Source organism: Dipodomys spectabilis, unplaced genomic scaffold, assembly GCF_019054845.1.
Source record: "Dipodomys spectabilis isolate Male_0828 unplaced genomic scaffold, ASM1905484v1 ptg000084l, whole genome shotgun sequence".
NCBI lineage: Eukaryota > Metazoa > Chordata > Mammalia > Rodentia > Heteromyidae > Dipodomys > Dipodomys spectabilis.
This window is the reverse complement of record NW_024870761.1, coordinates 571622-597463: the sequence shown is the minus strand read 5'-3', so window position 1 is coordinate 597463 and position 25842 is coordinate 571622. Positions and strand designations below refer to the sequence as shown.

Here is a 25842-nt window from a genome sequence, read left to right as displayed (position 1 = left end):
AACACACCAAAATAAATAAACTCAGAGATGAGAATGGAAACATCACCACAGAAACAACCAAGATTCAGGGCTTTATTCAAAACTTTATGCTAATAAGTTTGAGAACTTGGCAGAAATGGGCCTTTACCTAGCAAAAATTGACATGCCAAAAGTAAACAAAGATGAGTTAAACCATCTTAACAGGCCTATATCAAGCATTGAAATAGAAACAGCAATAAGAGACCTCCCAGCTAAGAAAAGTCCAGGACCAGATGGTTTTACACGGAATGCTACAAGGACTTCAAAGCTGAGCTCACACCAGTATTCCTCCAACTCTTCAATGAAATTGAAAGAGAAAGTTCATTACTGAACACATTCTATGAAGTCATCATAACCCTCATCCCAAAACTAGGCAGGGATTCTCAAAGAAAGAGAGCTATAGACCCATTTCTTTGATGAACATTGATACAAAACTTCTAAAAAAAAATTGGCCAATCGACTTCAACAATTCATCCAAAAAATCATACACCACGAGCAAACAGGATTCAATTCAGGGATGCAAAGTTGGTTCAATATACGCAAATCAAATAATACAATTCATCACATCAACAGGAGCAAGGATAAAAACCACATGGTTATCTCAATAGATGCAGAAAAAGCATTTGACAAGATCCAACATCCCTTTATGATGAAGGTTCTGGAAAAATTAGGAATCCATGGAACATTCCTGAATACAATAAAAGCTGTATATGACAAACCTACAGCCAGCATCATACTTAATAGTGAAAAACTAAAGCCATTTCCTCTTATCTCTGGAACAAGACAAGGATGTCCACTCTCTCCACTTCTCTTCAATCTAGTTTTAGAATGCCTAGCTACAGCAATAAGACAAGATGCAGACATAAAGGGGATCCAAATATGGAAAGAAGAAATAAAACTCTCCCTCTTTGCAGATGACATGATCTTGTATTTAAAGAATCCCACAGACTCCACTCCCAAATTACTCAAGCTGATTCAAATCTTTGGCAAAGTAGCAGGGTATAAAATTAACCCTCAAAAATCAATGGCTTTTCTGTATGTCAACAATGATAAAAGTGTGGATGAAATTCAGAAAGCAACTCCATTCACAATAGCCACACAGAAATTAAAATATCTAGGAATTAACTTATCCAAAGAAGTGAAAGATGATGAAAACTTTAAAAACTTGAAAAAAGAAATCAAAACAGAACTTAGAAAATGGCAAAAACTCCCATGCTCCAGGATTGGAAAGACTAACATCGTGGAAATGGCAATACTTCCCAAGGCTATCTACAAATTCAATGCGATACCTATCAAAATTCCAAAATTCCAACCTCATTCTTCAAGGAAATAGAAGAGGCAATCCAAAAATCCATATGCAACAATAAAAGACCCCAAATAGCAAAAACGATCCTCAACAGAAAGAACACTGCTGGAGGAATATCAATACCAAATTTCAAACTCTACTACAAAGCCAGAGTAATCAAAACAGCTTGGTACTGGCACAAGAGCAGACCTCAGGACCAATGGAATAGAATTGAAAACCCAGAAATGAACCTACAGACCATAGCCATCTAATCTTCGATAAGGGAGCTAAAACAATAGAATGGAAGAAAGACAGCCTCTTCAGTAAATGGTGCTGGCAAAATTGGTTAACTACTTGTAGAAAACTAAAGCTAGATCCTTATATATCACCCTGCACCAGAATCAACTCCAAATGGATCAAAGACCTCGGAGTCAAAGCAGACACTCTGACAACATTACAGGATGGAATAGGATTAACCCTAGGTCTCCTTGGCTCAGGCCGAAATTTTCTGAATACAGACCCAGAAACACAACAAATCAAAGAAAGGTTGGACAATTGGGATATTGGGATGCATGAAGTTGCAGAGCTTCTGCATGGCAAAGGACATAGCTAGCAAGATCTATAGAAACCCTAATGATTGGGAGAAGATCTTCACTAGCCATACAACAGACAAGGGTCTCATATCTAAAATATACTTGGAACTCAAAAAATTAAATCCCCCTACAAGAAATCCTCAAAGAAACAACTGCCCAATAAATAAGTGGGCTAAAGACTTAAAGAGAAACTTCTCTGAAGAAAGAAGGATGGCCAATAGACACATGAAGAAATGTTCAACATCCCTAGCCATAAAAGAAATGCAAATCAAAACAACATTGAGATACCACCTCACACCAGTTAGAACGGCAAAAATCAAGAACTCTAATAACAACAGATGCTGGAGGGGATGTAGACAGAAGGAAACCTTACTTCATTGTTGGTGGGAGTGTAAACTTGCTCAACCACTATGGAAAGTAGTATGGAGGTTCCTCAAAAGATTCCACATAGAGCGCCCCTTTGACCCAGCAATCCCACTTTTGGGCATTTACCCAAATGTTTACAAACAAGACTACACTAAAGCTACCAGCACGACTATGTTTATTGCAGCATTATTTACTATAGCTAAGATATGGAACAAACCCAGTTGCCCCTCAGTAGATGAATGAATCAAGAAAATGTGGTACATATACACAATGGAATTCTATGCCTCCATCAAAAATGATGACATTGCCCATTTGTTAGGAAATGGAAAGACTTGGAAAAAATTATATTAAGTGAAGTAAGCCAGGCCCAAAGAAACATAGGTCCCATGGTTTCCATTATTTGCAATATCTAGTATATGTCTAAGTCAAGCAGAAAAGATCAGATAAGGTGATGTTAGGGAAATGAACCCTAAGATATTTATTCAAATATTTTTCTTTCATGAGATTGTTTCTAACACATTTATAAGATTATTTCTTTGTTGCTTTGTATGTCCCTCCCCCACAGTATAACCCCTGCTTTCACTGTTTTTGATGTGGGTATAATTTGTGGAGGGGAAGGAGAAAAACACATCGTTTAAATAGGGATACAGGTTGACCCATTGCAACAATGAGATATACAAGTCATTATGTCGAAAACGAACTTTACAACTTTGGCGCGGGGTGTGGGGGAGGATGAGGAGGGATGGAAAGGGGAAACAAAAAGGATTCTACAATGCTTGATAAGAAGTGTACTCATTATCTTGCCCATGTAATTGGAACCCCTCTGTACAGTATTTTCACAATAAAAAATTAAATTAAATTAAAAAAAGAAGTTTTCAGAGGTAAAGTATGTATCACAGTCCTCAATTTGGAGGGTTGGGGAACCAGATGACTTTTCATAACACCCATAAGCCTTTGTGACCTTTCCATATTATGGGTCTTAGGAATATTTTGCTAGTGTACGCGACAAGTCATAATTATCTTAGATGACACCTGAAAGATCTACGTGTATTTCAGAGATTACCTTATATTAAGATTCAGGACCAGTTGTATAATTAAAACTGAATTGTGGAGCTTGGTGCTGTTGGCTCATGCCTATAAGCTTAGCTACTCTGGAGGCTGAGATCTGAGGATCACGGTTCAAAGACAGCGTGGGCAGGAAAGTCCTTGAGACTCTTATCTCCAATTAACCACCAGAAAACATTTAGTGATGCTATGGTTCAAATGGTAGAGTGCTAGCCTTGTGCTGAAGAGCTGAGGGACAGCACCCAGGCCCAGAGTTCAAGCCCCATGACCAACAAAAATAAATAAATAATAAATTAACTGTGGACTTGGAAGGTACTTTAGTGGTAGAGCATTGGTAGAGCACTTTAGAGTGTTCAAGGCCCTAGGATCAGTTTCTAGTACAACTGTAAAGGAAAAAAATAATTTTCTTGTAACTATGAGAAGCACTCAGTGTTTCACACCAGTTAACATAGCAGTTTTGCAAGATACCACTTGGAAAAAAATGATATTAAGTGAAGTAAGCCAGGCCCAAAGAAACATATGTCCTATGGTTTCCCTTATTTGCAATAACTAGTATATGTCTGAGACAAGCAGAAAAGGTCAGTTAAGTCGATGTTAGGTGAAATGAATCGCAAGATAAGGATTCAGACATTTTTTCTTTCTTGTGATTGTTTCTAACATATTTATAAGCTGATTTCTTGTTGCTTTCTATGTCCCTCGCCCACGGTATAACCCCTGCTTTCATTGTATTTGATGTTGGTATAATTTATGGAGGGAAAGGAAAAAAAACACAACGTTTAAATAGGGATACAGGTGGACCCATTGCAACAATGAGATGTACAAGACGTTATGTTGAAAAATGAACTTTACAACTTTGGCCGGAGGGGTGGGAGGTTTGGGAGATGGGAAGGGATGGGAAAGGGAAATAAAATAGGAGGCAACAATGCTTGACAAGAAATGTACTCATTACCTTGCCCATGTATTTGTAACCCCTCTGCACGGTATTTACACAATAAAAAATTTTAAAAAGCTGTGTGTGGTGGTAGATGCCTGTCAGCTATGTGGGAGGCATAAATATGGGGTCCAAGCTGGCCTAAACAAAAGCAAGTATACAAAAGTAACAAAATAGCTGGACGTTAATGGCTCATATCTGTAATACTAGCTACCCAGAAGGCTAAGATCTGAGGATCCCATTTTGAACTCAGCCCAGGCAGTAAAATCCATAATATTTTTTCTCCAATTAGCCAGACTAGAGGTGTGGCCTAATAGAGAAGCAGCTGTAAACAAAAAAGGGTAAGTAAAAGCTCAAGCTCTTGAGTGTAAGCACCAATACTGACACCAGAAAAAAATAAAGTAAATAATCGAAAGGGACTGGAGGCATGGTTCAAGTAGAGTTCTTTGTAGCAAGGATACAGCCCTTAAATTAAGCGCCAGTACAGCAAAACAAAACAAAACCAAAACAGATGAGTGTATTGGATTCTTTAAAAATTTACTTGAGTTTTAGACTAAGGAGCTAATTTTAGAATAGGGATATAATTAGGTTTTGCTTTAGCATTATGAATTCAGACTCTTAAGCAGATTAAAACAGATTCTTAATCATGAGACATGTGAAGAAAAGTCTAATATGATGCATAGTACCAATCTCTGGAAAGTTGTCTGGTGTGAAGTATGGCATAGGGATGGTTCATTCTACCATGTCTCCTGAATCAGAGCAGAGACTTCTACAAAGGTAGCTACTATTTATCTCATGCCTCCTGTTAGCAAGATAGTTCTTTGTCTAGGGAGTCAAGGTTCTCAAAGTGTTTTGACTTCCTGACTACCAAATTCATTTAGGACCTTGTCCTAAACAATGTCTTAGCCAAAGAACATGGCTTTGTAAGACTGGAGTGAGAAACCTGTTTCTGCCAAGGGCCATTTGGATATTTATAACCTGTCATGTACCAAATGATTTTTTCAGGTCTTATATGGCCCATGAGTCAAATGTGCCTCACCCTTGCTAGAGTTGATTACAATTAAGCAAATAAAGCACATGTAGCAGAGATCAGCTCATCTGAAGGGGTGTGCATGTGGTCACCAACTAGAAGGGACACATAAAACAGCAATCCACCACCTGGTGGTTCTGTCACAAGGTTGGAGAAAGTTCTGGAAAGCTAACTTTATTTTTTATTTTTTGATGATTATTTCAAATTTTCTCCATAATGGCCACTTATATATGAAAAGCCTCATGGATCAGAACTACATTTTTGAAAGGTTTATGTATTTTTTCTCTATTCAGACTTTTATTCTATGGAAAAAAAAACGAAATTTTTGTTCAAAGGCAGAAACCCATATTGCCATGAATTTTTACAAAGTACGGAACTTTAAAAAGTATAATTGGGGCTGGGGGTTTAGCCCAGCGGAAGGGCGCCTGCCCGGTGGGCGCAAGGCCCTGGGTTCCATCCTCAGCCCTGGGTGGGAAAAAAAGTATAATTGAACATGTCAGCTTTTGAATACAATGCATCTTGATCACTGTCACACCTTTCATCATTTCCGTATCTTCCAACCCCTCCCCGCTACCTTTTCTTTTTTGTTTTAATAATAAGTATGGTAGCCTTGAAAAGGATATATTTTTGTGACATGAAAATCTGTGAAGTGAAATAACATATGTAATGGTAAGGGCCTAGGGATATGAGAGTATGGAGTGACCTTTACTTTTTTTCTTTTAAAATAATTTGATTTATAAAAATATTGCAAGGGGGGGGGATCAAGATGGCGACAGAGCAGTAGGGAAACGCCACAGCTCTCTCCAACCAAAAAGAGAGTTCGAGTTCCAACGCTTAATCTCCCCAAGAGACCGACAACAACAAAAAGACGAACACTCAGAGGAAAACCAGAAGTGGAAAATAACAAAAAAAGAAAGAGAGGAAAAGAAGAATTTCAGAAAAGAGAAGAGAGAAGAACCCTCCCCCAACCTTTACTGGCCGCGCAGCAGTGCGCCAAGCCGGCCCGGCGGGGGCTGCCGGAGCCCCAGAGACACAGGGGGCTGCTTGCAGATCACCAGGTACCGGATTGCAGAACAGCGGATCACCAGGAACAGAGAAACCTACCAGCCGGGAGTCTCCAAGAGGATCCTACCCCCACCCCTCACTCACCATCGGAGCGGAGAGGCTCCATCCCACCAAAGCCGCCCAGCACCAGCAGCGCAACAAAGGAACCTATCGGCAGACCACCCGCCCAATAGCGATCGCAACGACACGGCGGGGGCCGCCCAACCCAGCCCACTACCACCCAAACTGAACTCGGATTGCAACAACAACTGACGACCTACACCACACAGAAACAACCAGCTCCAGGGTGAGTACCCCACAGGGGACAGTGTATCCCTCAAGGGAGACCAGAGCTGGAGGGAATCCCCAGACCCTGACCTAGACTCCCTACCCCAACACCCGGACCACAGGACCCACTAAAACTGGGAACTGTTCGAGAGCTCCACCAGCCCGTGGAGCACACTCTGCTGGCCAGGTCAGAGCAAGAGTGCCCCTGGAAGGGAGCTTAAATGCCCAAGCCAGGAACAGCACCCCTGGGTCAAGACTACCAACAGTAGAAGAAATTTGAACTGTGTCTTCCAGGCTGCATAACCTAGGTGGTATACACATCAGCACAGGCCTAACAAGCGCGCTCCAGGCTGGGGCCAGAACCAGGCCCGGGGATCCGGCACCTGAACAACACAACTAACTCCTCCCAACTGAAGTAAAAAGCTGAGCATACGCCTCAACAGAGGGGAGAAAACCAGGAAACAACACTACCCGGGAAGCACGCCTGTGACAACAAAAGACCTGGAGGCACAGGACAAGAGAAGCCCAAACCCCACCAAAACTCCACCCATATACCCTAGGCTGGGAATTGGGCAACACAGGCTGCCAGCACCTGATACTAAGCAGGAGCTCAGGCTGATAACGCGGCTTAGCAAGAGTGATAGTCTTGGATGTATGAGGCGCTGGATCTGATTCCTCAGCATCACAAAAGCAAAAAGGGTCAGAAGTGGTGCTGTGGCTCAAATGGTAGGGTGCCAGCTTTGAGCTGAAGAGCCGAGGGACAGCACAAAAACCTAGAGTTCAAGCCCACAACCAGTCCAAAACAAGCAAACAAAAACACATCAGGAGCCCATAGCAGACTCCAGTATTTGGGAGAGTGCATCCAGAGCATCTGATCTTCCCAAGAGCACCCGTAGGAGCAAACACAAGCAGTCTAGGCTGCTCAACCTTTCCAAAGGCGGGAATTGCCAGCAATCTACAGCAGAGAGCTGAGAATCCTAAGTAAGTCAGAATAGCAGCTGGAAATAGGCTCCCAACAGAACCCAGATCAGGCACAGACTCTCTCTACCAATACAGAATCAGCAACCAAGCAAAGACAGACACACCAAAACAAAATTGCAGAGCAGTCTCCTGAACCCCCATGCAAAAATCACAGAGAAAAATCACAAGGTTTACCACCACCCAGGACAGCAAGCTCACCTCAAAAGCCAGCCGCCACGCAGGGGAGAGCCCCAGTGGGAGCAAAGCAGGAATGGAAGACAAAAGCTACATCCAAGGGTTGCTGGAGGCAATGACTCAAGAAATAAAGCGAGAAATTGATCAGAAATTGGAAGAGCACAAGGATGAACTATCAAAAGAGATACAGGATATCAAACAAGAGTTGGATGCAAAAATAGAAGCTGCACAAACCTCAGTAAGAAGTGAGATAAACGCCAAATTAGAGGTAATGCACCTCATTGAGAGGTGAGATCAGTACTCTGTGAACCAACATTGAATCCATAAAGGGATCCATTTCCTCCATGCAAACCACAATAGAAGCCACGGTCAACAGACTGAATGAAATGGAAGATAGAGTGTCAGATACAGAAGACAGAATACACCAACTGGACCAAAAAGTGACAGATATGGAAAAATCACTCAAATTAAACCAAAGGGAAATTCAAGAGCAAGCAGATAATGCTAAAAAATTTAACCTACGCATAATCAGAGTGGACGAAGGTGAGGAATTCCAGAGCAAGGGAATGCAACACCTATTTAACAAGACAATCAATGAAAATTTTCCCCACCTCAAAAACGACCATCTTAACTACATCACAAAAGCTTATCGAACACCCAACAAGCAAGATCCCAGGAGAAACACTTCTAGACACATTATAGTAAAAATAATGGATCTGAATAATAAGGAAACAATCCTGCATGCAGCAAAAATGAAGAAGGAGCTATACTTCAACGGGAAAATATTAGAATCACTGCAGATCTCTCCACACAAACAATGAATGCAAGAAAAGCCTGGGAAAGCACCATATGAGCCCTGAGAGCCAATAACTGCCAACCCAGACTGATATACCTGGCAAAGCTAGCATTCACATTCGATGGAGAACTAAAAACTTTTAATAGCAAAGAAAAACTAAATGAATACATAAACATTAAGCCAGCATTACAAAGAATTCTAAAAGGGGGGACACAACCTGAAGAAAGCAACCAGGAACTAGGACCTGCCCCAAACAGGCATTACTCAAAGTCTAATTGAGCAAGCACAGGAGGAAAGGAAAGAAGAAAAACTTGGGAAAACGGAATGGCAGGGACAACAATGCATCTCTCTATACTTTCTCTTAATATAAATGGGCTGAATTCGCCAATTAAAAGAAAACGAACTGAGGACTGGATCAGAAAACAAGACCCATCCATCTATTGCCTTCAGGAGACCCACCTCTCAGCCAAACATACAAACAAACTCAGAGTGAAGGGGTGGAAAAGGATCTACCAATCAAATGCCCCCAGTAAGAAAGCAGATGTAGCTATCCTGATATCTGACAAAATAAACTTTTCATTAAAATCAGTACAGAAAGACAAGGACGCGCACTACATATTAATAAAGGGAACAATCCAAGAGGAGGATATAACGATCATCAACTTATATGCCCCAAATATTGGTGCACCCAGATATGTCAAACAAATGCTCTCAAACTTACAGAATAAAATAGATCCAAATATGATAATACTACGAGACTTTAACACGCCACTCTCACCAAAGGACAGGTCTACCAACCAGAGGATTGGCAAAGAAGCTACCGAATTAAGTGAGGCTATACTTCAAGCAGAATTAACTGACATCTACCGAGTATTTCACCCTAAAACAACACAGTACACATTCTTCTCAGCAGCTCATGGAACTTTCTTCAAAATAGACCATATCATAGTTCATGCAAGGAAGTTAAGCAAATACAAAGAGATTGACATAATCCCCTGTACCCTATCTGACCACAGTGGAATCAAGCTAGCTCTCAATAACAAAGCATACCGCAGAAATTTCTCTAATACATGGAAATTGAACAGCACACTCCCTAACAATGCCTGGGTAGCAGAAGAGATCAGAGAAGAAATAAAACATTTCCTACAACTCAATGAAAATGAAAACACCTCACAAAGAAACTTGTGGGACACAGCAAAAGCAGTCCTGAGGGGCAAATTTATTGCCCTCAGTGCCCACATCAAGAGAATGGAGACAGACCAAGTAAATAATCTCATGTTGCAACTAAAACAGCTAGAAAAACAAGAAAAAATTGGACCTAAAGCTACTAGACGAAGCCAGATAACCAAATTAAGAGCAGAGATTAACCAATTAGAAAATCAGAAAACCATAACCAAAATAAACCAAACAAAAAGCTGGTTCTTTGAAAAAATAAACAAAATTGATGGCCTGTTGGCAAGATTAATTAAAAAAAGAAGAGGGGAAACCCATATTAATAGGATTAGGGATGCCACCGGAAACATCACAACACGTACCCAAGATATCCAAACAATTCTAACAGACTATTTTCAAAAGCTATACTCTCTAAAGGAAGAAAATCTGGCAGAAATGGATGCATTTTTAGAGAAATACAAGTTGCCCAAACTGAGCAAAGAAGAAGTTAACCAATTAAATAAGCCAATATCCTATAATGAGATGCAGGAAGCTATCAAAAGTCTTCCAACAAAAAAAAGCCCAGGACCAGATGGATTCACAGCAGAATTCTATAAGACCTTCAAACAAGAACTAATACCCATACTCCTCAAGCTCTTCAGAGAAACAGAGAAGGAGGGAGCTATCCCAAACTCATTCTACGAAGCCAATATCACACTCATCCCCAAACCAGGCAAAGACCCAACCAAAAAGGAGAATTACAGGCCAATTTCCTTGATGAACACAGATGCAAAGATCCTTAACAAGATTCTAGCTAACAGAATCCAGAGACACATAAAAAAATAATACACTATGATCAGGTAGGCTTCATCCCAGAGACACAGGGATGGTTTAACATATGTTAGTCAATAAATGTAATCCAACATATTAACAGAGCCAAGGTCAAGAATCACATGATTATCACCACAGATGGAGAAAAGGCCTTTGATAAAATTCAACATTCATTCATGCTAAAAGCTCTGGAGAAAATAGGAATAGAAGAAACATTTCTAAAAACAATAAAAGCCATTTATGACAGACCAATAGCCAATATTACACTTAATGGGGAAAAGCTACAACCAATCCTCCTAAAATCAGGAACAAGGCAAGGATGCCCATTGTCTCCACTCCTCTTCAACATAGTCCTAGAACTCTTAGCCAGGGTAGTAAGGCAAGAAAAAGACATTAAAGGGATCCGCATAGGGAAAGAAGAAGTTAAACTATCCCTTTTTGCAGACGACATGATACTATACCTCCACGATCCCAAAACTCCATCCCCAAACTTTTAGAAATCATAAGTCACTTCGGCAAAATAGCAGGATACAAAATAAACCCACAAAAATCAGTTGCCTTCCTACACTGACAACGTACAGGAAGAGAGGGAAATAAAGGGAGCAACCCCATTCACAATAACCTCCCAAAAAATAAAATATTTAGGAATTAACCTAACCAAAGATGTAAAAGAACTATTTAATGAGAACAATAAAAAGTTAAAGAAAGAAATTGCAGAAGACACTAGGAAATGGAAAGACCTCCCATGCTCCTGGATAGGCTGACTTAATATAGTGAAGATGGTAATACTTCCAAAACTAATATACAAATTCAATGCAATTCCTATTAAAATCCCAATGACGTACATCACTGAAATACAGAAAACAGTCCAAAAATTTATATGGAACAACAAAAGACCTAGAGTAGCCAAAACAATTCTAGGGGATAAAGACAATATGGGAGGGCTATCCATGCCGAACTTCAAACTCTACTACAGAGCTATAATAACAAAGACAGCATGGTACTGGCACAAAAACAGACCCGAAGACCAATGGAACAGAATAGAAGATCCAGAAATAAATCCACAGGCCTACAGCCAGCTGATATTCGACAAAGGAGCCAAAGACATACAATGGAAGAAACACAGCCTCTTCAAACGCTGGTGCTGGGAAAACTGGGCAGCCACATGCAGAAAACTAAAAGTGGACCCGAGCCTATCACCATGCACCAACATCAACTCTAAATGGATTAAAGACCTTAACATTAAACCTGAATCTCTGAAACTACTGCAGGACAGAGTAGGAGAGACACTTGAACTAATAGGCACAGGAAGGAACTTTCTGAACAGAGTCCCAGGATCACAACAAGTTGGAGAGAGACTCGACAAATGGGACTACCTTAAAATAAAAAGCTTCTGCACAGCTAAATCTATCGCAACTAAGGTAGAAAGACAACCAATGAATTGGGAAAAAGTATTTACCAGCAATATATCAGACAAGGGGTTAACATCCTGTATATACAGGGAACTCAAGAAACTAATCCCTCCCAAACCTAACAAACCAATTACTAAATGGGCAAGGGAACTAAAGAGGGACTTCTCAAATGAAGAAATAAAAATGGCAAAGAAACACATGAGGAAATGTTCATCATCCCTGGTGGTGAAGGAAATGCAAATAAAGACAACCCTGAGATACCACCTTACCCAGTCAGAATGTCCCACATCCACAAATCAGCCAACGACAAATGCTGGAGGGGATGTGGAGAAAGAGGAACCCTATTACACTGCTGGTGGGAATGTACACTTATACAACCACTTTAGAAAGCAGTCTGGAGGGTCCTTAGAAAGCTAAAGATTGACCTCCTTTATGACCCAGTCATACCACTTCTAGGCATCTACCCTGAACAACAGGAACCAATATACAAGGCCATGTGCACCTCCATGTTTATTGCAGCACTGTTCGCAATAGCTAGGATATGGAAACAACCTAGATGCCCCACCACAGATGAATGGATCCAAAAATTGTGGTATCTATACACAATGGAATATTATGCAGCCATTAGAAATGACAAAATAATGGCATTTGCAGGGAAATGGATGGAGCTAGAAGGAATCATGTTGAGCGAGGTAAGCCAAGAACGAAGAGACAAACGGTACATGGTCTCCCTGATAAGTGGATGCTAAATCCAAAATGTTATGTGATACGACAAAACTAACAGGACTTAAGAAACAAAGAACTCCCACTCATCTGGTTGAACCACTACTAAATATCCCCATGCTGCTGATCACAAATATGTTATATAACATGTGAACACTGTTATATATTACAGACTGTGATAGACAATTTGCTCCAGGAAAGTTAGAATGAACTTGTGACTTTGAAATTATGTAATCACTTAATCACAATCAAAAAAAAAAAAAAAGAACCTCGGGGAAGGGAGGAAAGGAGGGGATGGTAGGGGGAAAACAATGGAGAGGGTAACAATGTTCAAGAGAAAGTGTACTCATTACCTCACTCATGTAACTGTAACCCTCTGTATAGTATCTTTACAATAAAAAAATATTGCAAGAATTATATAAAATATTCTTTTATACTCTTCATCTGGATTCCCTAAATATCAACTTGTTAATATATTTGCTTTATCATTCTCTCTTTTTCTACATACATACTTTTCTCTTTGTCATTTGAAAGTACGATGTGTATGTGTTCCTTCATCTCTAAATACTTTATTTATTCGTCAAAAACCAGGACACAATTGTTAACATTAATATAGCACTGTTACCTAATTTTTTAAATTATACAATTTGCATTCAAATTTCATGAAGTGCTCTACCTTCTTTAATCAGGAATAGAGTGTAGACTAGTTCTTTTTGTAGCACACACCATGGTTTGTGTTTGTCTGATTTTTTTTTCCTGGAGGAACACTGCCATTTACATTTGGTAGGAGCACCAGAAGTGGTGTCCTGTCAATGAGTCATGTGACAAATATGTAGGGAAATATCACTTTTTTTTTCTTGTCTTGGGCCTTGAAATTGTTCTGGGCACAGCTGTTCCTGAGCTTTTCTGCCCAAGGCTAGTGCTGTACTACATTGAGCAACAGCACCACCTCTGGTTTTCTGGTGGTTAATTGGAAATAAGTGTCTCATGGACTTTCCTGAGCAGGCTGATTTTGAACTGCAAGTCTCAGATCTCAGCCTCCTGAGTAGCTAGGATTACAGGTGTAAGCCACTGGCACCCAGCTCAGGATCCTTGATCTATTTGTTATTTTTCTGCCTTTTGTGTTTGAGTTTGTCAAATATTAAACTTCGTGAGTTCAAGATTATCTAATTTTTATCAGGTTTTAAAATACAGAAGACCTGGTATGGTGGTTTACACCTGTTGTCCTAGTAATTATGAGGCTGAAGCAAGATAATTTCAAGTTCATATCCTGGGTTAGATTAGGAAGACCACGTTTCAAAAAAAGTAAACCCAAAAGAACAACAAAAATTTTTAAAAAAAGGAAAGGGGAAAAGGTATATGGAATAGATACTGTTTTCAAGCATTACAGAACACAGGGTGTTTTTAGGCTTGGTTTCTATCATTAATGTATTTGAGAAGACTTTGGTGTTTTGTTGTTATCTGATCTAGATTTCTATAAATGTAGGATTGATTTTTCCTGATGTAACTTTCCATATATGTATTTGCTGTTCAAGTTTTGGGTAGAATTTTTTTTTAAGATTTCTGTTTTACAAAAGACCTAGAATAGCCAAAGCAATTACAGGTAAAAGAAACAACACAGGACAGATCACGATACCAGATTTCATGCTCTACTACAGAGCCATAATAACAAAGACAGCTTAGTACTGGCAAAGTAACAGACCCGAAGACCAATGGAACAGATTAGAAAATTAAAATCACATACCTACAGTCAGCTGATATCTGACAAAGGAGCCAAAGATATACTGTGGAAAACTATTGGTGCTAGGAAAACTGGGTGGACACATACAGAAAACTAAAAGTAGACCCTAACCTGTCTCCCTGCACTAACATCAACTCAAAATGGACTGTAGGACAGAGTAAGAGAGGCAATTGTACTTGTAGGCACAGGCAGGAACTTCCTGAACAGATTCTCAGGATCACAACAAATTGGAGAGATACTTGACAAATGGGACTACCTTAAAATAAAAAGTTTCTGCATAGATAAAGAAATAGCAACCAAACTAGAAAGACAGCCAACTAATTGGGAAAAAATTATTTACCAGCAATATATCAGAGAAAGTATTCATTATATACAGGGAACTTAAGAAACTATCCCCTCCCAAATCTAACCAATGATTAAATGGGAAAGCAGCTAAAGAGAGACTTCTCAGAAGAGATAAAAATGGCAAAGAAACAAATGAGGAAATGTTCACCACCTTACCCCAATTAGAATGGCCTACATCCTAAATTCAGCCAACAACAAATGCTGGCGGGGATATGGAGAAAGAAGAACCCTACTGCATTACTGGTGGGAATGTACACTAATACAACCACTTTGGAAAGCAGTCTGGAGGGTCCTTAGAAAGCTAAATATAGACCTCCCATATGACCCAGCCATACCACTCCTAAGCATCTACCCTGAGCAACAAGAACCAGGATACAAGGACACTTGCTCCTTCATGTTTATTGCAGCACTGTTCACAATAGCCAAGATATGGAAACAACTCAGATGCCCCACTACAGGTGAATGGATCAAAAAAATTGTAGTACCTATATAAAATGAAATATGCAGCCATTAGAAAGGACAAAATAATGGCATTCACAGGGAAATGGATAGAATTAGAACAAATAATTTCGAACAGGGTAAGCCAAGATCAAAGAGACAAATTGCAAATGGCTCCCTGATATATGGATGTTAAATCCAAAATGCAAGGATATAACAAAATAAACAGGACTCAAGAAACAAAGGACCTCTACTTAATTTGTCATATCATTTCTGAATGACTCCATGTTCTTGATCATATATATATTATATATATGAATGCCATATATATGTGCACATCTGAGGGAAGCTACGAGGAGGACACAGAATCAGAGGGTAACGGGAATATACACGATAGCGGGCCCATCAGCTACACCTGACATTGATGAAAATGAACTAAGCAACTCAAGGGCAGCAATGGGAAGGAGGGAATGAGAGGGAAAGAGGGACTAGCTTACACTAAACAAAAGGAAAGAAAGGTACATATCACCCGATTTGGAAGAAATGGTTGTATTGTCAAAGCTTATAGAATTCACAAACTTTTTAGACCATGATAATGACAATTTTGCATTGTGAAGGTTAAAATGTGTATATGATTTTAACTAAATATTATTATTCCACAATAGTGTGAAATTTGTGAATTTTATTTAATCACTTAATCTCAATTAAAACTATTTAAAAAAATTATTACCCTTTGGACTATATTCTAGCAATTCATAATGTGATATGATTTTTTTCTGTATTTCTATATCTAGTCCAATTTCCATAAGGGATTTTGATATGTTAAAAATAATTTCTTTTTTCTCAAAATTATATTAAATGCTAATAAAGAAAACTGGAAAAGAATAGAATTTAAAATCAGAAAAAAATATTTCTGTTTTAAAATTGGTTTGGATTTGTTACAGGGTAGAAAAGCCAATGTAGAGAATTTATTTAGAATAGTGTTTTATATGAAAAACAAAATTAATCATCAGTACTTTGGCATTTCTTTTCAAGAAAAGAAAACTTGTAAATGGGATCTTTTTTTTTTTTTCTATTGTGGAAAGCATGGCTTTTCTTAGCCATGAGAAAATGGTAGTATAATGTTACTGGTGCAAGTATTGAAGCTATTAATGCTCTGAATTTCTTGATTTCATGATCCCTTTTTGTTTTGGTCAGTCATGGGGCTTGAACTCAGGGTTTGGGTCCTCTCTGTGAGCTTCTTTGTTCAAGGCTAGTGCTCTACCATTTTGAGCCACAGCCTACTCCCAGTTTTCTGGTGGTTCATTGGAGATAGTGTCTCATAGACTTTCCTCTCTGGGCTGGCTTTGAACTGTGCTCCTCAGATCTCAGCCTCCTGTGTAGCTAGGATTACAGGTGTGAGCCACTGGTGCCTGGGCAGGATCTCTTTTAAATAAATAATTTGATTTTATGGCAAATGTTTTGAAAAGCTTTTACAAATAAAAAAAGTCAATAAACAAGGGTTAAAATGATTAAAAAGATGTAGTCCTTTAGAACTACATCTTAGGAAATTATACTCTAGTAGAAAAAAGTAGGTTCTCAGAAAGCAGGACTATGGGCAGAAGGGAAAGTGGGCAGGTGATTGAGGGTGTACCACACCATCCAGGAGACTGGATGTGGCCAAACACAGGAAGAGGCTTGGGTTCTCTTATCTTATTGCATTGTCACCTTTTCCTAGACCAGTGGACAGGTTTGATCGAGACAGGCCACTGAGAGGACGTGGAGGCCCAAGAGGGGTCATGTGAAGCAGAGGCAGAGGTGGTCCTGGGAACAGAGTTTTTGATGCATTTGACCAGAGAGGGAAACGAGATTTTGAAATATACAGTGGGAATGATAAAATGTAAGTCACTTTATAAATGCTATTTTCCACATAAGTTTCAGTAATATATGAATCTGTTCATTATGTATTAGTATTTAACCAACTTCATATCAGTATGGTATTACACTGTGAAAGGATGATCCTGGGACAACTTTTATGGTCCACTTTTTCTGATGTAGAAATTGACTAGAGCATCAATTGTAGGTTAAAGGAATACTCTTCATTTCTCTAGAGCTATTAGAATTGAAGACAGCATGTGTGGATATGGATCTGTTACCTGGGGATTAGGTAAAGGCTCTAGGTAAGGAGTGAATTTGTGTCCTCTGAAAGCCTATGAGGAAGTGGAAATCTATGTACTTTTATTTGCTTATATTGAGAATTGTGATAGTTGAATTATGCTTTATGATTATATATCCCTAAGCAGAGGCTGATTTGGAGCTTTGATTTACTGAGATAATTTTTTTTGGTATAAGTACCTAGGTGAAAACTTTTTGTTGTTGTTGGTGGTGGTGGTGGTGCTGGTGGTGGTCATGGGACTTTGAACTTCGGGCCTGGGTGCTATCCCTCAGCTCTTCAGTTGAAGGCTAGCTCTCTACCACTTGAGCCACAGCACCACTTCTAGTTTTTAGTGGTTTACTGGAGATAAGAGTCTCATGGACATTCCTGCCCGGGCTCTCTTTGAACGACAATCCTCAGATCTCAGCCTCCTGAGAAGCTAGGATTACAGGCCTGAGCCACGAGTGCCCAGCTTCTAGGTAATAACTTTTTAAAACAAGTTTGTTCTGTTGCATTTAGATTTGAAACTGCTTTTAAAGATCTTTTTAATTTTATATTAGCTAAATGATTTGTGACAGATGTCTACATACTTGCTGATGCCCTAACAAGTATATGGCATAGCATATTTATGTATGTCTGAAGAAGCTTTCTAAATACCCACATATTATATACTTTTCTGAGACTTTTCAGAGTTTTTTTAGCTTCTTGGTATTGCATCTTACTTTATAGTCATTTGAAGATGTGGGTTGCAGCTGCAAGAGAAGTTTCTCTGTATTTTGCTCCTGTTAGACATTTCTCTATGACTTCATGATACTTTAGATCTTTGCCTAGATCTAGATTCTGCTAGAGTAGGTATGTGTTTGGTTTTACAGTAATGTTGGCCTTCATGGTGTCTGCTGAGCAAGTGAAAGGATATACTGTAGGGCAAGGCATGGTGTAGAGCAAGAAAATGTGTAAGACCACCTTTCAATAAATTAGAAAACTTGATGAATCTCTACTTCCATTTTTCTTCTTTTATAGAATCTAAGCTTTTTATGCAATCTTGTTTTTATTTGTTGTTAGTATTATTCTGGAGAAAGTTCCAGGGTGACCTGGAGTTCTCTGTGTCCTAGGCTGGCCTCTAACTTGTGAGCCTGCTACAGCCACCTCCCGAATGCTAGTGTTCCACTATGTTCCACTATGCCAGACAGAACTTTTTTCCTTGAGTATTTGTTCTAAAAGACAAATGTATAAAACAATAATGCCAAAAGTAAAATTAGGTTTACTACCATTCTCTTCTATGGGACCTGAACAGAAACTTTTTGAGTGGTTGCTCAATCTGGAATTCCATAGTTTCAATGATCTTTTGTTTTACTTCAATTATATGCCTGTATGTATGTATGTGTATATATATATATATATATATATATATATAATATATATATATGTATATATATATATATACATATATATACACATAATATCTATACGTGTGTATGTAGAGGTGGCTGTGCCACTTGTGAGGATTCCAAGAGTGGTGTTAGAAAGACATGTCTTGTGGCATTCATTTTGGGTTTGTTTGTGACAGGAATTTAGGTGATGATAGTTTATAAATAAGTCTTAGAGTAAGATACTTTAGTGTGTGCAGGATCTGGGGCTTGAACTTAGGGCCTGGGTACTGACCCTGAGTTTTTGTGCCTAAGGCTAGCACTCTACTTGAGCCATGTATGTCTCACTTCTGGCTTTTTGGAGATAAGAGTCTCACTGATTTTCCTGCCCAGCCTGGCTTTGAACCACAATCCTCAGATCTCAGCCTCCTAAGTAGCTAAGATTACAGGTATAAGCCATCAACATCAGGTAAGACTCACTTTTTGTGGATGTGGTTGTAGTTGTGCTTGTTGTTTAATTGTTTCTGTAGTTTTCAGAGCTGAGGTCTGAACTCAAATTCTTGCACTTGCCAGGCAAGTTTACTTTCATTGAGCTAAGTTCCCAGCCCCTCCTGTTTTTTATTAATCAGCTGATGTGCAGTAAGTGCTGTCATGTGAACTTTGGATCTGTGAGGAAGTGAAGTAGAAGTGATGTGCAGTGCATCCCTTGCTCATGCCGAACACACTGGCAGCAGTGACTAGAATGAAGGACAGACTCACGTGACTGAGTAGTTCTGACAGTTTTGAGTTTCCTTGGTATGGAGTGTCATCAATATCATTTAAAAATAGTATTTTGATAAAAGCATAATAGACAATCACACATGAGTTTTCAATAATACTGCCTTAGAGTTTATACTGTTGAGAGCAGGTAATTGTATGTTATCAGGTAACAGTTGATGAAACTCCATCCACTGTTAGAGATTTGTGCTCAGTGTGAAGGCTGACTACATTTGAGGTGGGTCCTAAAAGCTTTGAAATGTTCAACAGCATTTTTGGAGCATAGTCACACACACAAATAGGCATGCTTTTCTCTAGGATAACAAGTCAAAGTATAGACAGAGTCTCTAGGGCTGTTTCTTGTAATGAACTTAGCATTGTCAGTTTGCTTTCAGCAGAACATTATTTGTCAAAACAAGTTGTTGCTCATCTTGAAATAAGCTTTGTAGATTTGATCACATGGTTCAATAAGCTGGGACTACAACATGAATTTTGAATTTATTCATAAAATAATTTGGGTCAACACAAAGGGTAGATCTGTGATTTTTCCCCTCTGTAAAATCAGTTCACTGCCCAAGTTTAACAAATGATGATTTTTATAGTCTCAGGTGTTTATATTTCCCTTTTTCTTTTTCCCCACATCTTTTTAGTCATTAATTGCCAAACAGTACAAACTGTAAGCCTATAGGGTTTTATTGTGTGTGTGTGCCGGTCCTGGAGCTTGGGCTCTGGGCATGGGCTCTTAAGCTTTTGTACTTAAGGTTCGTGCTATTCTGTTTGAAGCAAGCCACAGCTCCACTTGCAGCTTTTTTTGGTAGTTTGAGATGAGGCTCGTGGACTTTCCTTTTTAGGCTGGCTTTGAACCACAGCACACAATCTCAGCCTCCTTAGTAGTTAGGGTTGTAGTCACAAGCCATTGACGACTCATTTTGTGTTTTAATCTTGGTTTGTTTCATGGCAAGAGAACAAAAAAAATATGGAAATAACTTAGCATTGCCATTCTGCTAGATTTGGGACTACTGGGTGCTTAAAAATGAAGTGACCCACTGGGGTTTGGATGATGGGTAGATGTGAGCATTTATAAAGGGGCCTCAACTAGGTGTGTGTCCTTCTATACATTGAATACATTTGATTTAGGATCTTGTTTAAAGCCAGGCACCAATGGCACATGCCTGTAACCCTAGCTACTCAAGAGGCTGAGAGCTGAGGATCATGGTTGAAAGCCAGCCCTGTTAAGAAAGTTTGTGAGATCCTTATCTCTAACCACCAAAACGCTGGAAGTGGAGCTGTATCTAAAGTGGTAGAATCCTAGCCTTGGGCAAAATACCTCAGGGGAAGTAGCTAGGCCCTGAGTTCAGGCCCAGGACCCACAAACAAAAAAGAAAAGAAAAACATCTTGTTCATTAAGTAAAAGTTTTTAAGAGCACAGATCTGTAGCCAAATTATATTTGACAAAGGAGCCAAAAGACACACACTGGAGAAAAAACTCTCCAACAAATGGTGTTAGGAAAATGGGTCATCCTCTTAGGATACTGAAAATGGGCCTTTTGTCACCTTCTAAGAACAAAATCAAAAAACCCCAAGAGGAACAGAGAGCTCAAAATGAGAACTGAAGTTTTAAATCTACTACAGAAAAATATAAGAAAACTTCTGAAACTTAAAGATACAAGCAATTATTTTTTGAATACGACTCCAGAGAATGGGAACAAACATGGGCAAATGGGATAGTATCCAATTAAGAGTTTTTTTTTCACAGCAAAAGAAGCGACCAGAATCAAGAGACAACCCAAAAAATATTTGCCAGCTATTCAACAAATAAAGGATTGATATCCATACTATACAGAAGACCGAAATTAGACATCAAAAAAACCACAAATAATGCAATTACATAGTTTTTAGAAGAAGAAAGAAATGGCTAATAAAGTCATCAGGAAATGTTCAACAGCCTTAGCTATAATAAAGAACATGCAAATTAAAACTGCAATAAGATTCCATCTACTTCAGTTAGAATGACAGCCACCAAGAAAATGCTGGCAAGATGAATTAGAAAAGGAATCTTCATAGTCTTTTGGTGGGAATGTAAACTAGTGCAATCATTATGGATATCAGTCTAAAAATAAACCCTTCCAAAGACTCCACTATACCAGTATGAGGCGTATGTCAATAGAATAAATCAATAAAATCAATATACCAGAAAGACACCAGAATAATTTATATTTATTACAGCACTGTGCACAATAGCCAAATGATGGAATCAGCACCTAGAATCTTCTTTTTTTTTATTTTTTTGGTCGGTCATGGGCCTTGAACTCTGGGCTTGAGCACTATCCCTCAGTTCTTCAGCTCAAGGTGAGCGCTCTACTGCTTGAGCCACAGCGCCACTTCTGGTTTTCTAGTGGTTTATTGGAGATCAGAGTCTCACGGACTTTGCTGCCTGGGCTGGCTTTGAACCGTGATCCTCAGATTTCAGCTTCCTCATCCTCAGTAGCTAGAATTACAGGCGTGAGCCACTAGCGCCCGGGATTGGAATCTTCTGGAATGGATAAAGAAGAAGTAGTATTGATGTACCATGGAATGTTACACAGCCATGAAGGAAAATGAAATCATGTCGCTTTCAGAAAAATAGATATAATTAGAGGGCATCATAATGAGCTAAGCTAAAAAAACAAAAAAAAAAACACACAAGATATGTGTTTTTTCTCCTATATAGAAGCTAGGCCTAAAAAAAATATATGTATTCGTAGTCATGATTCTACTTTTATGTTTATGGGCAGACATACAATTTGAGTCTACAAGACTATTTAAGAGGAGAAGTGGAAGGGGAAAAGAGAGTGAATAATTTTGAGATACATTATAACTATATATGAAAATAACATGAAAGCTGTTGATCAATAGCAAGTTGGGGGAGAGAGAGGCTAGGGTGGAATATTAGTAAGAGGGTTGACTAATTAAGGGGAAAGAGAATGAATATGGTTAAACTAGATTTTTGTCAAAATAAAACTGAAACCTGTTGAAATTGTTTTAAAAAGAGGGAGAAGGATCACATTGTGTGGAAATGTCACAACAAAATCTCCCCTTGTACAACTATCTTATGATAATTTTTTAAATGTCAGGGACTTGTTGCTCACATCTATAGTCCTAGCTATTTAGGAGGTTGAGATCTGAGAACTAAAGTTTGAAACCAACTCACGCAGATGAACCTGAGATAGATATTCTAATCTCTAGTTAAACAGTTAAAAAAAAAGCTGGAAGTGAAGGTATACCTAGTGGTAGAGTGCCAGCCTTGAGAGAAAAAGCTGACAGAGGCAAGAGAGACAGAGAGAGAGAGAGAGAGAGCCCAAGCTCAAGACTCAGAAACCTGTACAACAAAAGAAAAAGCAAAACCAAAGTGGAAGTTAATCAAAGTTTATGGCAAAAATAAACTGTGAGATAAAAAAATAGTTATTAATTTTTCTTTGTTGATCATGGGGCCTGAACCCTTGGCCTAGGTGCTGTCCCTCAGCTCTTCAGCTCAATGCTAGTGCTCTACCACTTGAGCCACAACACTACTTCCAACTTTTTCTACTTATGTGGTGCTGAGGAATCGAACCCAGAGCCTCATGCATGCAAGGCAAGCACTCTACCACTGAGCCACCTTCCCAGTCCCTGTTATTAATTATTAAAGAGATGTACAGAGGGGTCACCATTTCATAAGCAGGTAATGAATATATTTCTTTAGTGGCAATTTCACCCCTTCCTTTGCTCTCTTCATTTCCCTCTCCCATCTCTACCTACAAATTGTATAGTTGTATAGTTCATTTTACTGATAGTGTCTACTGAGTACCACTGCTGCATTTGTTTACCCTTGATTTTTCCATTTCTTTGCCTCCTCTTACCCCCCAAAGACAGATAAAGGAACAAACAGACAAAAAACAAGAAACAAAGACCAAAAAGCAAAAAACAACAGCATCTTCATCAACAATTGGAAAAAATATTAAAAACTTGTTGCCATTTCCTGGCATTCATGTTGATAAATATTATTTTATAGGTTCACCGGCACAGAGGCATTCATTGCACTTTTGGGTCCCTTCCTTAAGAGTACCTCCTTTAATTGTAAGGGTCTTTTAAAACTGATTGCAGTTTCTACATGCTTAGAACACAAAATATTTAAGTTGAGATGTACTTTATTAATTCAGCTTAATTTATATTCACTTTAAATCCTTCAAAAGCCATCATTGAAACTTTTTTTTCTGCACTAGGATGAAAAATATGCTGGATTCCGTATGTGACTGTAATATTTTCCCAGCAGTATTGGGAACTGAACTTGGCTTGTTAGACCAAGCCTGTGTCACTTGAGCCACACATCCAATTCTACAATTGGATTTTAACAGTTTACTAAAAGTAATATTTCTTTTTCTGGGGCTTCATAAAATGTATTTTTCAAATAATATTAATGTCAATACAGAAAGGAAAAGAATGAGGTCATGTGAATTAAAATTAAAATTTTCATTATGCTGTCATTTCCAGTAGGTAGATGGTATATTAAAATGAAATAGGATATAAATTAATTCAAAGTCTTGTTTTGCTGGATTAGTTATTACCAGCTTATTTATAATCATATGTGATCCTTTTTGAAAAATTTGTTTCTACTTTATTGCCATTTTCTGAGTTTGTTCGGATAGTCTTTTTCTTCCCTTTGGGAGTACTAGGTTTGAACTCAGGGCCCTTGCACTAGCCAAGCAGAGGCTCCATCACTTGAGTCATTCCCCCAATACTTTTTCATTATTTTTTGAATAAAGTAGCTTTTTACCCAGGCTAGCCTGACCACAGCCCACCAAGTAAGAGCTCCCATGTCTGTGTAGCTCATGTGGCAGGTGTAAACATTGCACCAGCATTTTGTTGGTCTTTTACTCCAGTCACACACTGTGGTGCCAGGCCCAACATAGTCTTATTTTAGGGAGTATTTTTAATACTTGTAGTTTAAGAATATTTATAGTTGAGGCTGGGAATGTGGCTTAGTGGTAGAGTGCTCGCCTAGCAAGCATGAAGCCCTCTGTTGGATTCCTTAGTACCACATAAACAGAAAAGGCCAGAAGTGGTGCTGTGTCTCAAGTGATAGAGTGCTAGCCTTGAGTAAAAGAAGCTCAGGAGCAGTGCCCAGGCCCTGAGTTCAAGCCCCAGGACTGGCAAAAAGGAAAACGAAAAAAGAGGATATTTATGGCATTCTCTCTCTTTCCATCTCTCTGTCTCTCTTTCTGTCTCTCATGCTGATCATGATGCTTGAACTCAGGACCTGGGCATGTAAGACCAGTGCTCTACCACTTGAGCTAATTCACTAAAGCTAGTGCTTTAACACTTCGAGCCATAGCTCCATTTCTGGTTTTCTGGTGATTAACTGGAGAAAAGACTCTACATACTTTCCTACCTAGGCTTGCTTTGGACTGTGATTCTTGATCTCAGCCTCCTGAGTAGCTAGGATTGTAGGCATGAGCCACTGGTGCCTGGCCTATAGCCCATTCTTAATTTTAGCTTATTTATGAAAATTTCTATTTATAAAAGAACTTTTCACATTCTGGAAATGTATATGGATAAGAAATTCATTTTGTTGTGGCAGCTGTATGTGTACAGAATTCCTTGAAAAGCAAACCCTTAAGAAATAAGACACTAAACTTGAGCTCAATGACTCCCACTTGTAATCTCTAGAGACTTGGGAGGATCATGGTTTGAGGCTATCTGGGGAAAAAGACTGAATATCAACAAGCCAGGCATGAGGGTATACATCTATAATCTCAGCTATGCAGGAAGCATTAGTAGGAAAATCTTGCTTCAATGCAATGCTCTTAAGTTCAAACCCTGATACTGCTATTTTTGGAAAAAGAAAAAATGGGTCATTAAAATTTGTTTTTGTGAGCTTATGTTTGTTAAAGCATTGGTGTAAATTCATTCATATGACTGCAGAGGCTTTTGCTGTTTTTCAGTGGTGTGGAGTTAAGGGCCCCAAAGGAAGAAGCCTTGGAGGAGGAGAAGACCCTGGGTGCCCTGAATGAGGAGTCTCCAGCCAAGTAGGGTGTTTCGCATATTTTTCTCATTGGATTGTAATCTTTTCATACATCTTCTTAATGTATTAATAAGGAGCAATATAGTTGAAGCTATCTAATGAGGAATTTTTTTAACTTAGTCATCTTATTTGGGTTCTGAAACTTACATTCTCATTTTTTTCTGGCTTAACAGTAGATGGCATTGTGTCTTGCCTTATGACCATAGTCATTCTCTGCTTCCTTTTTAAAAATATTTTTGTTATCTTTAGGTATTTGTACAAAGCAGTTTATGAATATAGTGTGTCTTGATCAATGTTACCCTTTCAGCATTCTTCCCCAATCCTCCAAGCTTCCC

The 25842-nt window shown here is 38.9% G+C and overlaps 1 pseudogene; it reads left to right on the top strand.

The window, feature by feature from the left end:
- The window catches only part of LOC122111007, a 33532-nt pseudogene extending 8017 nt beyond the window's left edge, over positions 1-25515 (top strand).
- Positions 25516-25842: the final 327 nt, after the last annotated feature.